The 19,042-nt window shown below is 33.2% G+C and overlaps 1 protein-coding gene across 1 annotated transcript in view; it reads left to right on the top strand.

Annotated features, from left to right (window-relative positions):
- The window catches only part of LOC137614756 (uncharacterized), a 268,283-nt gene that overhangs the window by 5,484 nt on the left and 243,757 nt on the right, over positions 1-19,042 (top strand). The gene's annotated exons all lie outside the window — the stretch shown is intronic.

Raw genomic sequence — 19,042 nt, 5'->3', positions numbered from 1 at the left:
AGGCGCCGAAGAAAGTAGGCCGCGTTTTAGGAAGAGCCGAAGGAAGTAGGCCGTGTCGAAGGAAGTAGGCTGCGTTTAAGAAGATCCAAAGGAAGTATTGGACGATCATCAAGTCTTTACTTAAGTAAACCAAGCCTAAAATACTAAATATATGGACAAATATAAGCATTGAAGGAAATATGGAAATCCTGTGATGTTCTGAAATTAGAGAAACCACACTATAGGTTTTACTGAGATAAATAGATAGATGTATAGAAAGTACTGAGAAAGGTTAAACACAAAATGTATTCGGAAAAATATTGCCTGTAAGCAAAATACAGAGATAGGTTAAGCAAACACAAAATGTACTTGAAAAAATAAAGTACAGAAGTATTGGATATACACAAGGGGAAATGTGTATTTTTCGAAAAATATTAAAGATGACGATGAAAGGTACATTCACTCTTTCGTACAAAAAAAAAAAAATAATAAAAAAAAGTCAATTATGCTCTCGGCTTGGAAGTTGAGGAAAAAATACTAAAATGAAACTTGGAAATCCCATTTAACTTTATTCGCAAAAATAACAAGATCATGTTCAAGGACAAACCATCTAAAAAAAACATTTTTTTAGCAAGGATAAAAAAAGGTAGAAAAAGTGGAAAAGCTACATTATAAAAACTCACCTGCCGTAGAAGGCAAGTTCAAGTACCATGTTTTTTATTGATTTTTTTTTAATTGGAAAAAAAAGATGCAATTGGAAGGTGCAGTTCTCTCACGTAAGACTTTATCCGGAGAACAAGATTTTTTTTTATTATATAATAGCGCATGTGGTCTTGAACGTATACCTTGAAACCTTCTTGAAACCTTATTTAAGTCATCGCTGTGAGGATAAAAGCAGGGACACCAACTTCTTTTCTCTTTTTGTATATGATTTTTGCATTTCAGGATGACCTAATTATGACCGTGGATTATATCGGAACCTCTTTTTAATCCGGTTATATTTTTTTACTAAAAATCGGATGACCTAATTATGACGTAACTTCTTTTTAATCGGGTTATATTTTTTTTTATTAAACATCTTTATATAACTAAGACTGGATAAAACCTTGTACTATTTATTTCATAATTATTATGACCATTTAAAACCTTGTACCTTTTATTTCATAATTATGATGATTTAAACCTTGTACTTTTTAATTCATAATTATGCCCATTATTTCTACATATTTTTCATATATCCATTTCATAGTCACAAACAGATATCTTTTTACTTTATATACATAAATGAATTAGTCCTCAAAAGATGTTTTTAGATTTATATGCGTAATCGACTGAACGCTGGCTGTGTGTCTTGTCAACTTCTTAATCCCATTTTTGTAAGAAGATTACTTCGTTTCTATAAAGTTTACTTCGGATTGTAATAAGTAATAATTTTCCCTCTAAGGCCACTTTAGCACACTGCTGTGGCTATAAACACAAAATTTTGATTGGATTAGAAATAATATATATATATAAATATATATATATATATATATATATATATATATATATATATATATATATATATATATATATATATATATATATATATATATATATATATATATATATATATGTATGTATGTAACTACTCACTAAGGAGTGTGCAGGCTCAAATATTGAAAAGCTCATTGTGGAAGGGAACTTCAGAACTACAAAATGAGTTATTTCCACCTATGGAAAAAAAAATCACCAAGTTTGAAATTGTCTGTATAGTGTTGTATAGTTTGTGTGTCTGTATGCCTGCATGATTGTATATATAAATTAATGAATGTATGTATGTATGTATGTATGCATGCATATGTACAATAAAAAATGGAGCTGTTCCTAGTTCATTGCAGGAAAAAGGCCTCAGACATAGCATTACTCCTGTCTGGGATTTAGTCAGTTTTTATCATCACGCTGGCCATTGCGGATTGGTGATGGTGAGAGATTTTAGTCTATCCCTCTCGGCAAACCAACCTTGTAAGAATGGCCCTGACTAGTACAGCTTTGCTGATCATGGCCATACGCAAACCCGTTCACCACATTAAGATATTTTCACTCAGAAAGGGTTATGTATATATATGGATGTATATATATATATATATATATATATATATATATATATATATATATATATATATATATATATATATTATATATATATGTGTGTATATGTGTGTATATATGTGTATATATGTGTATATATATGTGTATATATATGTGTATATATGTGTATATATATGTGTATATATATGTATATATATATATGTATATATATGTGTATATATATATGTATATATATATGTATATATGTATATATGTATATATGTATATATATATGTATATATGTATATATATATATGTGTATATATGTATATATATATGTGTATATATGTATGTATATATATGTATATATATGTATATATACTGTATATATAATCATGTATTTTAATTGCCCATGAAATTTAATATACAGGACAACTCCAAAAGATTTATTCAGAGCAACACTTAAGAACATACCGGAGCTAGAATCTGTGCTATATACAATACTGTAGAAAGTTGATCCCGTTCCCTGTAAATTATGTAGTCTGAATTTTAGTCAAAATACGGCAACTCTCATTTTGAGCTGTAATAAATGACGTCATTGTTTATAAAATTACCGGCGGGTCGTTCATAGCCATGTTAAAACTGTCATTGTTGATGTTTACTAATAAACGTTGTTTACGGCTATACAGAATAATTTACTACAATGATCTTTCGTTGTATAAGTAATTACGTAATCCAAGCTTATGTTTTTAAGTTAATAAGATAGATTATTATTATTATTATTATTATTATAATTATTACTTGCTAGGCTACAACCCTAGTTGGAAAAGCAGAATGCTATAAGCCCAGGGGCTCCAACAGGGAAAATAGCCCAGTGAGGAAAGGAAAGAGGGAAAAATAAAATATCTTGCAAACAGTAACAACATTGAAATACATATTTCTTAAATAAGCTATTAAAACTTTAACAGACCAGAGGAAGAGAAATAAGATAGTGTGCCCGAGTGTACCCTCAAGCAAGAGATCTCTAACCTAAGACAGTGGAAGACCAATGTACAGAGGTTATGGCACTACCCAAGACTAGGGGACAATGGTTTGATTTTGGAGTATCCTTAGAAAGTATTTCATCCGTACGTATTAAAGAAATGCGTAAGATTACTTGAAGCATATGTACAAATTGTCAATTGCACTGATATTCTGAATGTTCCTGAAACTCGTGGTTATTTTATCATATATTTATGAATAACTGGCTTAGACTCCTTCTCACCAACAGACCAGAAAAGTTCAAAAGTCACGTGACCTATTGTACCATACTTTCAACCAATATTGTTCAATGCTAACGTACCTGGAAAAACTCGTTTCACCCGGTAGGTTTGATACCAATTAATGACAAAGCTTATTTGATTTCATATCTATTTTTACATGTGTGGTAAATGTCACCTCGCATCAAGGCGTGTAAAATGGGTCGTTGGCTCGACTATTGGTAACATGTTAAAAGTAAATTAGTTTTTTATACGATAATTTTGAATATATTTGGTTTCTCTCCAGACTTTAATTTCATCTATAAATATCTCTGTCTGTACCATTATATATAAGCTGACATTCCAGTATTATATGTTTTGTGTTAGTTTTAGTATACATAAATACAGCCAGCATCCCTGTTTTCTTATTATTATTATTATTGTTATTATTATTATTATTATTATTATTATTATTATTATTATTATTATTATTATTAGCATTATTATTGTTATTATTATTATTATTATTATTATTATTATTATTATTATTATTATCTGAGCTTCAACCCTAGTTGGAACAAAGATGCTATAAGCCCAAAGGCTTCAACAGGGAAAAATAGCCCAGTGAGGAAAGGAAACAAGGAAATGAATAAACGACATAAGTAGTAATGAACAATTCAAGTAATTATTTTAAAAACATTAACAACATTTAGACAGATACTTCATATATAAATTATAAAAAAAAACATTGTCAGCCTATTCAACATAAAAACATTTGCTGCAAGTTTGAACTTTTACTGATTCAACTATAGCGTTTTTATAGCATAAGTCGTATAGGTTTACTTATTCTTCATGTTGGTTTTACATGAAATGTATAACTTTGCAAAAATTATGATAGCTTTGCAAAAATTGATAGCTTTGCAATGAAGGTGGGTCTAAAGCTGGAAAGAAAAAAGGGTTGTAGAAACAAGAGAGCTGGCGTTGACCTCTGGATTCTACCAAACCGATTGATTTTAGTCTCTATCAATACTGTGACATGAAGCCTGAAGCGTTATTCATCACAATAGTATAAAATATTGATTTAATTGAACATTGAACCAAATTTTTGAAATTGTGAATTTTAGAAAAAGAAAAATTCTTTTAATTATCTTTGCAAATCAATTATTACAAAAATCCAGAGATCTATTTTAAATCAACTTCAATCGATGTTTGCTAATCAGAACAGCAAACTTTAATAACTTAAAAATTAAGTTTTATTTTATACTTGCTAAGTCTTATCTAACTTAATCAATAACCACAAGAATAAGATGGATTATCCATAACAATCAATCATATAAACCACGTAAGAAATAATTGATATACCCAGTTATTCAACCATCTTTATCTACAACTCCATCCAATTTAAAAAGATGAAGTAATCATTTGAAAAATCCCAAGTAATTTGAGTGACGTAACAGATGACAGCTTTGTATTGTCACTTTGTTCAAGGTTGTAGAATTGAATTCCTTCTTAGAATTCCTACCAGATCCAACCGGTTTAGAATCCAATCTCTTTGTGATCGAACGATGACACAGTTGCGGTTGAAAATATATTAGATTTATGAAGGTTGGCATTTATTATGTATACTTTTCTCTGCTTGCATTGTATGCTTATTTCTATAATTTATTACTCAAGGTGCTAAGCGGATTTATGTATATGCATATAGAAGCATTGAGTAAACAGAAAAAATCTGTATTCATACATATATACATATTTTGTGTATAATATTGAATTAGTAAATGTTCATAATTTATCAAAAGGGAATAGATAGGTCGTCAAAGTGAAGGTCAAATGAGATGAAAGGAGGTCAGAATAGGTCAAATTTAAGCTATCTAATTTCTGTACATTAAAGATAAGACTTTTTAGATTTCTCGATCACCTGTTCAGCTTCCATCTTTATGCCTTCGTTAAGGACATTATTATTATTGACATTTTTATTAAGGGTAAGACCTACAGGAGGCGCACCATACTGTTACACAGTAGGTGGTTTGCCGTACATGTTATTTACAGTTTGGATATGAGGACTGTTAGGATCCTCTGTCTGGTTTAGTAGGTAATGGATCTTGATCAACTTCATATGAGGACTGTTAGGATCCTCTGGCTGGTTTAGTAGGTGATGGATCTTGATCAACTTCATATGAGGACTGTTAGGATCCTCTGGCTGGTTTAGTAGGTGATGGATCTTGATCAACTTCATATGAGGACTGTTAGGATCCTCTGGCTGGTTTAGTAGGTGATGGATCTTGATCAACTTCATACGAGGACTGTTAGGATCCTCTGTCTGGTTTAGTAGGTGATGGATCTTGATCAACTTCATACGAGGACTGTTAGGATCCTCTGGCTGGTTTAGTAGGTAATGGATCTTGCTCAACTTCATACGAGGACTGTTAGGATCCTCTGGCTGGTTTAGTAGGTAATGGATCTTGATCAACTTCATACGAGGACTGTTAGGATCCTCTGGCTGGTTTAGTAGGTAATGGATCTTGATCAACTTCATACGAGGACTGTTAGGATCCTCTGGCTGGTTTAGTAGGTAATGGATCTTGCTCAACTTCATACGAGGACTGTTAGGATCCTCTGGCTGGTTTAGTAGGTAATGGATCTTGATCAACTTCATACGAGGACTGTTAGGATCCTCTGGCTGGTTTAGTAGGTAATGGATCTCGATCAACTTCATACGAGGACTGTTAGGATCCTCTGGCTGGTTTAGTAGGTAATGGATCTCGATCAACTTCATACGAGGACTGTTAGGATCCTCTGGCTGGTTTAGTAGGTAATGGATCTCGATCAACTTCATACGAGGACTGTTAGGATCCTCTGGCTGGTTTAGTAGGTAATGGATCTCGATCAACTTCATACGAGGACTGTTAGGATCCTCTGGCTGGTTTAGTAGGTAATGGATCTCGATCAACTTCATACGAGGACTGGATCTCAATCAACTTCATATGAGGACTGTTAGGATCCTCTATCTGGTTTAGTAGGTAATGAATCTTAATCAACTTCATATGAGGACTGTTAGGATCCTCTGTCTGGTTTAGTAGGTAATGGATCTTGATCAACTTCATACGAGGACTGGATCTCAATCAACTTCATATGAGGACTGTTAGGATCCTCTGTCTGGTTTAGTAGGTAATGGATCTTGATCAACTTCATATGAGGACTGTTAGGATCCTCTGTCTGGTTTAGTAGGTAATGGATCTTGATCAACTTCATATGAGGACTGTTAGGATCCTCTGTCTGGTTTAGTAAGTAATGGATCTTGATCAACTTCATATGAGGACTGTTAGGATCCTCTGTCTGGTTTAGTAGGTAATGGATCTTGATCAACTTCATATGAGGACTGTTAGGATCCTCTGTCTGGTTTAGTAGGTAATGGATCTTGATCAACTTCATACGAGGACTGGATCTCAATCAACTTCATATGAGGACTGTTAGGATCCTCTGTCTGGTTTAGTAGGTAATGGATTTTGATCAACTTCATATGAGGACTGTTAGGATCCTCTGTCTGGTTTAGTAGGTAATGGATCTTGATCAACTTCATACGAGGACTGGATCTCAATCAACTTCATATGAGGACTGTTAGGATCCTCTATCTGGTTTAGTAGGTAATGAATCTTAATCAACTTCATATGAGGACTGTTGGGATCCTCTTGTCTGGTTTAGTAGGTAATGGATCTTAAATCGAGTTCATACGAGGACTGTTGGGATCCTCTTGTCTGGTTTAGTAGGTAATGGATCTTAAATCAACTTCATACGAGGACTGTTAGGATCCTCTGTCTGGTTTAGTAGGTAATGGATCTTGATCAACTTCATACGAGGACTGGATCTTAATCAACTTCATATGAGGACTGTTAGGATCCTCTATCTGGTTTAGTAGGTAATGAATCTTAATCAACTTCATACGAGGACTGTTGGGATCCTCTTGTCTGGTTTAGTAGGTAATGGATCTTAGATCAACTTCATACGAGGACTGTTGGGATCCTCTTGTCTGGTTTAGTAGGTAATGGATCTTAGATCAACTTCATACGAGGACTGTTGGGATCCTCTTGTCTGGTTTAGTAGGTAATGGATCTTAGATCAACTTCATACGAGGACTGTTGGGATCCTCTTGTCTGGTTTAGTAGGTAATGGATCTTAGATCAACTTCATACGAGGACTGTTGGGATCCTCTTGTCTGGTTTAGTAGGTAATGGATCTTAGATCAACTTCATACGAGGACTGTCAGGATCCTCTTGTCCGGTTTAGTAGGTAATGGATCTCGATCAGCTTCATACGAGGACTGTCAGGATCCTCTGTCTGGTTTAGTAGGTAATGGATCTCGATCAGCTTCATACGAGGACTGTTGGGATCCTCTGTCCGGTTTAGTGGGTAATGGATCTTGATCAACTTCATACGAGGACTTTTAGGATCCTCTGGGTGGTTTAGTAGGTAATTGATCTTGATCAACTTCATACGAGGACTGTTAGGATCCTCTGTCTGGGTTAGTGGGTAATGGATCTTAATCAACTTCATATGAGGACTGTTAGGATCCTCCGTCTGGTTTAGTAGGTAATGGATCTTAATCAACTTCATAAGTTCAAAGCCTTTCCACCCGTACTCTTGACATGTTTTCATGCCTTTCCAGGCTAATAATGTACTTGGCTAGTTAATGACAGAGCTACACTGGTATAAAGATGGACAATAAATTGAATAGATATTTTGGGAATAGAAGGATGGTCTTTCAAATTAATATTACATCCTAATAAACTTTAAAGCCTTTGCACCTGTACTCTATCATGTTTCGGATATAAGGGTTAAAAATGGTTAAGTCTTAATCTACAGACCTTGAATTGACCTACTGGACTGTACGCACTGGAAGTAGGTGATTATCCTAACCATGTGTGTAGAGGTTTGCTTTTTTCATTTATTGGAATTCTGTATTCTGTAACGGATATTCATTTTATGATAGATTTAGACTTCAAAGGAGTTCCAGTAACTATTTATTCTGGTAATGGTAGCTAACGTCGTTACTTTCCTGTTAGGTACTGTGTATTCCCATGGTTAAAGTTAAATATTTATAATTATAATATCCTTAACAGTTACATAGATTTAGATAACTTAAATGTCATATTTGTCATATTCCAGTTAAATCCATTCTGCATTCTTCTCCCCTCCAAATGTAATGTGTATTGTACAGCTATCACAAGTATCACCCTTGTTTCCAGTTACGATGTCATTTTTTTTCAGTTATTTTTTCACAAACGATATTTTGGGGGTAATCTTGGTAATGGTAACTTGAAATCTGATATATACTATTTTGATTAACTGTTGAAATACCTATAGTCAATTTTTTTAGTGGCATATTTGCACCGACTCGCAGGGGTGCCCTTTTAGCTAAGACAAGTTTCCTGATCGCTGATTGGTTGGTCAAGATAATTCTAACCAATCAGCAATCGGGAAACTTTACCGAGCTAAAAGGGCGCAGCTGCGAGTCGGTGCAAATGCGTCTCATTACAAAATATTGAGTATAGTAATTTAGGAGACAGCAAATACGTCACGCAATTGCACAGTGATACCTTAATTCTCCATCATTTCTGTATGATGGAATGCACTCTTCAGAAAGTGTCATCATGACTTAACTGTTAATCTAAAATGTCATTTCCCGCATCCTACTTGTTGTATCTTGAGTAACTCCATCACTGTCAAATGACCTACAGTCAATTTTTTTTTAGTGAGGCAGATTTGCACAGACAAAGCGGTGCCCTTTTAGCTAGGAAAAGTTTCCTGACTGCTGATTGGTTATAATTATCTTGTTCAACCAATCAGCGATCAGGAAACTTTTCAGAGCTAAAAGGGCATCGCTGCGAGTCTGCGTAAATCTGCCTCGCTAGAAATATTGACTAAGTGCATTCTTCTTGACCTATACTGAGTAAATTCGTCTTTATTAAATTAATTCATTCATTGTGATATACTAGATTAATAAGCAAATATGCAGTGCATTAGTCTTGATCCCTTAACTACGGTAATATGAATTCTGTCTGAAATATCTCCGTTGAAATTCAGTGAAATATATTTTCTTTAGTATCACAAACTCGATTCGAATTGCTTTTTTTTTTATACTCTCCCCAGCCCCCATAGATGAGTAGTGTCGTTAGTGAACCTTACATGTGCATTATATATATATATATATATATATATATATATATATATATATATATATATATATATATATGTGTGTGTGTGTGTATGTATGTATATGTATGTATATATATAATATATATATATATACATATATATGTATATATATATATATATAATATATATATTATAAGGACCCTTTATAATAGATCTCTCACCAGACCCTATCTGCACGCTTTTTTATCTTCCAAGCTGCAACCACTTATTAGTCTTCTACTTTACATTCTCCTGTTTAACTTCTCTGTTATAACTTGATGTCGCAACTGCTATGGTCTCCCTCCTCCCCCAAGTTACCTTTTGGTACTAAATGTCCTCCTCGGCCGTAACGCTGGGCCATATGGCCCAAATTGTGAAATTGAAATCTACCTCCTCTCCCTGTCGTTTTTAACTTGTTCACCCACCAACATTCATTTGTCACCAGAAGTTATTCCCAGTTAGCCTAACAACTGACTCAATTAAGGTGGGGTAGAGGAGGGGGTGTCCTACTACCTTGGGGTCCTCCTAGCCTACTACTGACTCAGCAGGGTGTAGGTGTGGGGAGAGGGGAAGTGTCCTACAACTGACCTTGCTTACGAAGGGTGGCTGCTTTGTAAGTTTTTTTTTTCTTTTAGTATGAAAAACACTTTTTTATAATCTTAAAATTTAAAACATATACATCGTATATTTACATGAATATATTTTTATTTTACATATACTGTATTGACAATTGCAATTTTTATTCATCTAAATGTTTTTAAATAAAGAATATATTCGTGAATACTTTTTTAATGGAAGTTGTAAATCCTATCTTATTTACTTTATATTTGTCGATTATGCGACTGTGCTTTTTATGTTGGTCTTTTTTAAGTAAAGTTTTAAGAAATTTGACAATAACGTAACAATACAACATATTTAGAAGAACTGAATCACTGGAAAACATTCTGTGACAAAGTTAATGTAATGTTGACAAACTTTGACAAATATGAAATAACATAATGTAACTTCAAAAGTAGATTTTTTCTTTGCTTTATATTTCTTTGTATAAATACAACTTTTTTTCTGTTGCAGTTATTCTTTTAATACTATTTCACATTTCTTTGCAAAGATGCAACTGTTATCTTTTTTTTTTTAATCACTACTTTCCCTTTCCTTTTGAAGAGGCAACTGGTTCTTTCTAATTCAGTAATCAATTAAATGTTTTTTTTTTTTATCCCTTATTCCTCTAATAGAGGGTGGGTCCAGAGAAAATATTACAGCGTTTGACACAATCGTACTTCATCTGGTGAATCGTGACTGAACCCCAACTTTAGGATGGAAATGTAAATATGAATATTGTAAAAGTTTAACCACTGTATAATTCGTCCATAAAAAGAAAAATAATTGTTTCAAGTGTAAATAAAAGGGTGATTTAATGTTTTATTTTGGTTCTGTTTGTAAGGATTAAGAAAAAGACAGTTAAATTAGAAATTAAATAGTTAAAGCCCTGTGTAATTAAATTAGACATTAAATGGTTAAAGCCCTGTGTAATTAAATTAGACATTAAATGGTTAAAGCCCTGTGTAATTAAATTAGAAATTAAATAGTTAAAGCCCTGTGTTATTAAATTAGAAATTAAATGGTTAAAGCCCTGTGTAATTAAATTAGAAATTAAATGGTTAAAGTCCTGTGTAATTGAATTAGAAATTAAATAGTTAAAGCCCTGTGTAATTAAATTAGAAATTAAATGGTTAAAGTCCTGTGTAATTGAATTAGAAATTAAATAGTTAAAGCCCTGTGTAATTAAATTAAAAATTAAATGGTTAAAGTCCTGTGTAATTAAATTAGAAATTAAATGGTTAAAGCCCTGTGTAATTAAATTAGAAATTAAATGGTTAAAGCCCTGTGTAATTAAATTAGAAATTAAATGGTTAAAGTCCTGTGTAATTAAATTAGAAATTAAATAGTTAAAGCCCTGTGTAATTAAATTAGAAATTAAATAGTTAAAGCCCTGTGTAATTAAATTAGAAATTAAATGGTTAAAGCCCTGTGTAATTAAATTAGAAATTAAATGGTTAAACCCCTGTGTAATTAAATTAGAAATTAAATGGTTAAAGTCCTGTGTAATTGAATTAGAAATTAAATAGTTAAAGCCCTGTGTAATTAAATTAAAAATTAAATGGTTAAAGTCCTGTGTAATTGAATTAGAAATTAAATAGTTAAAGCCATGTGTAATTAAATTAGAAATTAAATGGTTAAAGTCCTGTGTAATTGAATTAGAAATTAAATAGTTAAAGTCCTGTGTAATTAAATTAGAAATTAAATGGTTAAAGTCCTGTGTAATTGAATTAGAAATTAAATAGTTAAAGTCCTGTGTAATTAAATTAGAAATTAAATGGTTAAAGTCCTGTGTAATTGAATTAGAAATTAAATAGTTAAAGCCTTGTGTAATTGAATTAGAAATTAAATGGTTAAAGTCCTGTGTTATTAAATTAGAAATTAAATGGTTAAAGCCCTGTGTAATTGAATTAGAAATTAAATGGTTAAAGCCCTGTGTAATTAAATTAGAAATTAAATGGTTAAAGTCCTGTGTTATTAAATTAGAAATTAAATGGTTAAAGCCCTGTGTAATTGAATTAGAAATTAAATGGTTAAAGCCCTGTGTAATTGAATTAGAAATTAAATGGTTAAAGTCCTGTGTAATTAAATTAGAAATTAAATGGTTAAAGCCCCGTGTAATTGAATTAGAAATTAAATGGTTAAAGCCCTGTGTAATTAAATTAGAAATTAAATGGTTAAAGTCCTGTGTTATTAAATTAGAAATTAAATGGTTAAAGTCCTGTGTTATTAAATTAGAAATTAAATGGTTAAAGTCCTGTGTAATTGAATTAGAAATTAAATAGTTAAAGCCCTGTGTTATTAAATTAGAAATTAAATAGTTAAAGCCCTGTGTAATTAAATTAGAAATTAAATGGTTAAAGCCCTGTGTAATTGAATTAGAAATTAAATAGTTAAAGCCCTGTGTATTCCCACGTTTCTCACGTACATATGTACGAACGCACGCAGACTTGTAAACACCAATTTTTTCCCAGCATAATGACACAAGCGCGCAGGCGGTGACGTAATAAATTTCTCCATAATTTATCTTGGTACATATCCGTATAATAGATATGAATATCCTTAGAACAAATATGGGCGCATGGCAGATTAAAGTGGTAAACAGGATATGGCGAAATACATGCGCACACATACACAAAGAATTTTAAATAGTCATTTAGCAGAGAGAGAGAGAGAGAGAGAGAGAGAGAGAGAGAGAGAGAGTTTTAAATAGTTATTTAGTCCTGGGCTTATAGCATTCTGCTTTTCCAACTAGGGTTGTAGCTTAGCCATTAATAATAATAATAATAATAACATACATACATACATACATACATACATACATACATACATACATACACACACACACACACATATATATATATATATATATATATATATATATATATATATATATATATAATGCACATGTAAGGTTCACTAACGACATTACTCATCTATGGGGGCCGGGAGAGAGAGAGAGAGAGAGAGAGAGAGAGAGAGAGAGAGAGAGAGAGAGAGAGAGAGAGAGAGAGAGAGAGAGAGAGAGTTAGTTTTAAATAGTGATTTAGCTGTTAGGAGAGAGAGCGTGTGGCGATTTTGAATAGTAAATTACCTGTTGCTATGTCTTTTTTTTTTTTGTATTTATAAAGTGTAATAGTTAGATATGGCAAGATACACGCTGAGAGAGAGAGAGAGAGAGAGAGAGAGAGAGAGAGAGAGAGAGAGAGAGAGAGAGAGAGAGAGAGAGAGAGTGAGTGAGTTTTAAATAGTGATTTAGCTGTTGGGAGAGAGAGCGTGGGGCGATTTTGAATAGTGAATTAGGTGTTGCTATTGTCTTTTTTTTGTATTTTTTTTTTTTTTTGTATTTATAAAGTGCAATAGTTATCGCTCAGGAGACTTAAATGTTCCTGTGTCCAGATACAAAACTACATAAGAATAGAGGAAATGTCGTAGGAAATCAGTGTTAGGAAGGCCGTGAGAAATTATTGAAGAGGTCTGGGTCAAAGCGGCTCCCCCCCCCACTTTTTTTTTTTTTTTTTGCGCCATTGTCAATTACGCACGACTTGTTAGCTAACTTGCGCCATTGTCAATTATGCACGAATTGTTAGCCAACTTGCCCCATTGTCAATTATACATGACTTATCAGCTAACTTGCGCCATTGTCAATTATACATGACTTATTAGCTAACTGTCCCATTTTCTTTCACCCACCTTTCTTATCAACAAAAAAAAAAAACTTAGATAATGACTGCTGAGATGCAAAATGCTTCATCAGCAGGATCAGTCGCTCCCCACCGCTTTGCAGAGTTGTCGTTTTTAATTTGGGGAAATATAGTGATAGCAATAGTCTTAGTCAAGCAAAACTTATGATGTCAGACACTTGGGTTGCATAATTGGGGTGGTGCCATTCTGATAAGGATAATCGAGAGGACTGTCTAGGTTGTTCTTATCAGAATATCGTTCACACATTGAGCATTTTTTTTTTCTTATAGTATTTGAGTGACAAGGAAATGGTTCATAAACTTGTTTATTCACATTTACCTTTTGAAATGAAGACTATACTGTCAGAGTTTTAGGTCACTTATTATTATTATTATTGTGATTATTATTATTATTGTGATTATTATTATTATTATTATTATCATTGTTATTATTATTATTATTATTATTATTATTATTTTCACTAATACTACTACTACTACTACTACTACTAGCTAAGCTACAACCCTAGTTGGAAAAGATGGATTCTATAAGCCCAAGGGCTCCAACAGGAAAAAAATAGCCCATTGAGGAGAGGAAATAAATTACAAGAAGTCATGAAAAATTAGAATAAAATATCTTAAGAACGGTAAGAACATTAAAACAGATCTATCATATATAAACTATAAAAACTTAGTCAGAATATTTAATATAAAAAAACAACCTAAATTTTTATAACTCTCAAAACAAATCTCTATAAAATTGTATTTATTAAAAAACAATATTGATAAACAAATAAATAACGAAAAAATGTAAATAAATAAACAAATTTTGTTCTCTGCCACGTGAATGTAAATACCACAAAACTTTTTATTACAATGTTGATCCCACAGGCGAGGCAATTCTATTACTAGGACTTTGGTACTTTGATATGGTAAATTGATAGGATCTTGTTCCAAGAGATCTATAATTGATATATAATTAGTCTGTTATATGTCAAGTTTGAATAATTACATAATCTTTGCATTGGATTTAGTAGAAATTGATTTTTTTTCCGGTCCTCTTTTTCGGATACGGTAAATTTCATATGGAATAAAGTACACTTATGAGAATTTAGGCAATGCTTTTCATTTTAGTATATGAAGATCAATTAATGTTCATAAGTAAGTACCATTAAAAGCCAAGAAACAACCTGAGTTTGGAAAGCAAAATGGGGAAAGCATTGAGCATAGGAAATTTCCCCAATAAAGAAGAGAAGCTGAAAAGTTAAGAATAAGCTGTAAAGGAAAATGGCGAATAGGTAAAGAAAGATAATATAAATAATTGTGTACAAAGATTTAGAAATATTTCATTTTCCTTGTTTCCTTTCCTCACTGGGCTATTTTTCTGTTGGAGCCCTTGCGCTTATCGCATGCTGCTTTTCCAACTAGGGTTGTAGCTTACCAAGTAGTAATAATGATAATAATAATACCGCCTAGCACGGTAACGTCAATATACAGGAGTAATATTTCTATTTGTTGCCTGAAGAACACACAAACAAATAAACATTTAAGACATTTTAGTTTCCGAAACAACGTAAAGAGAAAATACGGTATGACTAATGATTCAAGACCAGTTATAACCATCAATTATTCCTGCGTTGTTACAAAATCTTTATCGTTACAGTACCTCAGCGACTACATTTGAGTACAATTTTAATGTTATTTATGACTGTTTTATGTTGCATGTAGACACTTCAATCGATCTATGTTTTATGTTGCATGAAGAGACTTCAATCGATCTGTTTTATGTTGCATGAAGAGACTTCAATCGATCTGTTTTATGTTGCATGTAGACACTTCAATCGATCTATGTTTTATGTTGCATGTAGACACTTCAATCGATCTGTTTTATGTTGCATGTAGAGACTTCAATCGATCTGTTTTATGTTGCATGTAGACACTTCAATCGATCTATGTTTTATGTTGCATGTAGACACTTCAATCGATCTATGTTCTGAATAGATATGCTACAACAATATTAGTATGTTTTATATTCTTCGTCACGGATATTTCCATAGGGAATTATATTTTGAGTGGGATTGGTAGAATTTTTATTAGGTTTATCGGCATAGGTTAACTTTGAAAGGTTGAATTCAAACAATACAGACCGACAGAAGTCATTATGCTGAATAGCTTTAAAGGTTTTAAAGGTCGCTCATAAATGGCATGGGCAAGGTACAGTGACATTGCCCTATCGAGTAGGATAATGCCCTAGAGACTGACCATACGTACATATGATCAGCTCCCAAGCCCTCTCTCCACCCAAACTAGGACCAAGGAGGGCCAGAAAGTGGCTGCTAATGACTGCAGATAGACCTTTAGGCTCCCACAAAGCCCTCATCCTTAATTCACAAGGATGGTTAGGTTGCAGCGACCAAAGAAACTAACGAGTTTGTGCGGGACTTTAACCCCTGTCTGGCAATCGCCAGTCAGGGACGTTACCATGTCGGCCACCACAACCCAACATGTTTTTTAGGTACTGTTATAAGCAAAGTCCTTCCAAAAGAAGGCAACCATGCTTACCCCCATACAAAAATGGAAACAAAAAGTATGCTAATAGAAGAAAACACTATGTCGGACACAATGTGTTTTCCACATTTTTATGCATTGACATTTCATGCTTTCAATTAGTTTTCAATTTCCATTCACTGCTGAAATCCCAACTAGACACATGATTAACTAGACAGGCACTCATTAGAGCGCAGACCTCAGCCGCGGCAGCTTATTTTTCCTGCATTTTTCTCGACCTTAACCTTGACCAATTTTGAAGTCTGTGACAACGATGTTTAAACTTATGGCTGATTACGTGAATTGGACATTTTGCTTGACCGTGACTTTGACCTTTGACCTTCTAAAATCTGTTTTTACATAAGTTAATCTCTGCAAGTTTCATTACTCTACGATTAAAACTGTGGCCAGGAAGCTGTTCACAAACACAAGCACGGGTGAGAACTTAACCTCCTTCCAACTTCGTTGGCCGAGGAAATAAAATCTTAGTTGTCCAAATACTGTAACGGAGAAACAAATATATTTTGTTCCGAATTATTTTGGAGACTTTTATCCTGTTGCGTCAATCACCCTTTTTGAATCATTTTATAATTTGTTCATTTTGCCGTCCCACCAAAAAAAAAAAAAAAAAATCCTTCCACCAGATATCTATGGTAATACCTCACCACTCCATAAAAACACGTTTTCTAAAACGTCATCAAAATATATAATCTTGACAACTTATTCATCGATCTTTTCAATTTATGCAACTTCTTTCCTCGTTTATATAACCAATATATTCTGTTTCGCTTTTTACTCTTCTACTATTAACCTACTTTTTTCCCATTCGTATGGGGTAACACGGTTGCCTTTTTTTGAAGGACTTTGCTTTGGCTTTTGTGGTAGACCGTAGTCCCGATCGTCTGTCCTGCCTGACATCGCTTAGACCCCAGTAGCGTATGTTTTTGTACAAGCCACCATCACCCTTACTCCCAGCAGCTGGGAGTCATGGCGTAGTTAGGTCGACAGTTCAAGACGTGTGAGAGGTGTTATGTTTTTAGGTGTTGGAATGGCTGTGTTTGTGTGTTTATTAGTCTGTAACACCCATTTGCCTTACGCAAACCTATGTGTCGATTGCATCCATAATCCTGAGGTGTCTACACGGATAGCTAAGTCGGGCGCTGAGTTGAACCAGCGCCATAGACTTCTACGAAGTCCAAGCTTGCTGCCCAAACCGACTCAGCCATCGAGGCTACTGTTTCACATTTTACCTACACCTTTATTTTTATATTAGTATTATCATGTGTAAATCCTTAAACTGCTCGCCCTTCTTAAAGTTCTTTTCCTTTCGTATTGAATAGATATTTTTCAAGTTACACATTACAAGGTTCCCATAATTTTCATTCACTTTCTACTGTATATGCCAGTCACATGTGACATATCAGGGTATTCTGATTTTCAGTTCAAATCGCCCAGCACAGTACCCATTGAAGTTGATATTGATAATGCACAAACACACACACATACACACACACACACACATATATATATATATATATATATATATATATATATAATATGTATATATATATATATATATGTGTGTGTGTGTGTATTTATATATGCATTAAATATATATATATATATATATATATATATATATATATATATATATGTGTGTGTGTGTGTGTATTTATATATGCATTAAATATATATATATATATATATATATATATATATATATATATATATATATTTGTGTGTAGTGTATGTAGATATATATGTGTGTTTATATAAATACATATTTATATATACTAAATATATCTTAACGTGGTGAAATGACTCGCGTATCGCCATTATCAGCAAAGCTGTACTAGTTAGGGTCAGCCATACTAGGTTGATTTGCTGTGAGGGAGCAGATGGAAAATCTCCCATCACCAAAATCCCCACTGGCTAGTATGGTGGTGAAACGCGGACCAACCCCATACGTTCACGTATGAGGTTAATGTATGGAGTAGTTTCCTGCTCCCCTCCTTACAAGACTCGTCATGAAATTGCAGGTAACTTTCTTAACTTCAATACCCTTTAGAATTATAGTAGATGAGATAGAATATGCACTGACCACATATATACCTATAAACATATGTGTGAAGCAGTCCATGTCAAAATCTGACACCGTGAAACTTTTGAGTTTTTTCCTGCTACCCCTTACACAGTTCGTCATGAAATTACGGTTAACTTTAATAACTTAATACCCTTTATAATTATAGTAGATAAGAGAAACAATTCATTGACAACATATATACCCTTAAAACATGTCTCTGAAGCAGTCCATATCAAAATCTGAGACTCAAGATTTTGAGTTTTTTCCTGCTACCCCCCACTTAACGACTCGTCATGAAATTACGGGTATCTTTCATAACTTCTCTGCCCTATATAATTATAGTACATTAGAGAAAACACACAGACCATATATATACCCACACTAACCATATATATACCCATAAAACCTGTCTCGGAAGCAGCCCTTGTCAAAATCTGAAACTGATAATTTGTTTTTTTTTTTCCTGCTAACCCGCCTCCCCCCCCCCTCACTTACACGACTCTTCATGAAATTACGGGTAACTTTCATAACTTCAATTCCCTTTATAATTATAGCAGATAAGAGAAAACACGCACTGACCACATATATACCCATAAAACATGTCTCTGAAGCAGTCCATATCAAAATCTGAGACGAAAATTTGGACTTTTTTT

This window comes from Palaemon carinicauda, chromosome 21 (assembly GCF_036898095.1).
Source record: "Palaemon carinicauda isolate YSFRI2023 chromosome 21, ASM3689809v2, whole genome shotgun sequence".
Taxonomy (NCBI): Eukaryota; Metazoa; Arthropoda; class Malacostraca; order Decapoda; family Palaemonidae; genus Palaemon; species Palaemon carinicauda.
This window is presented reverse-complemented; position numbering and strand designations above follow the sequence as displayed.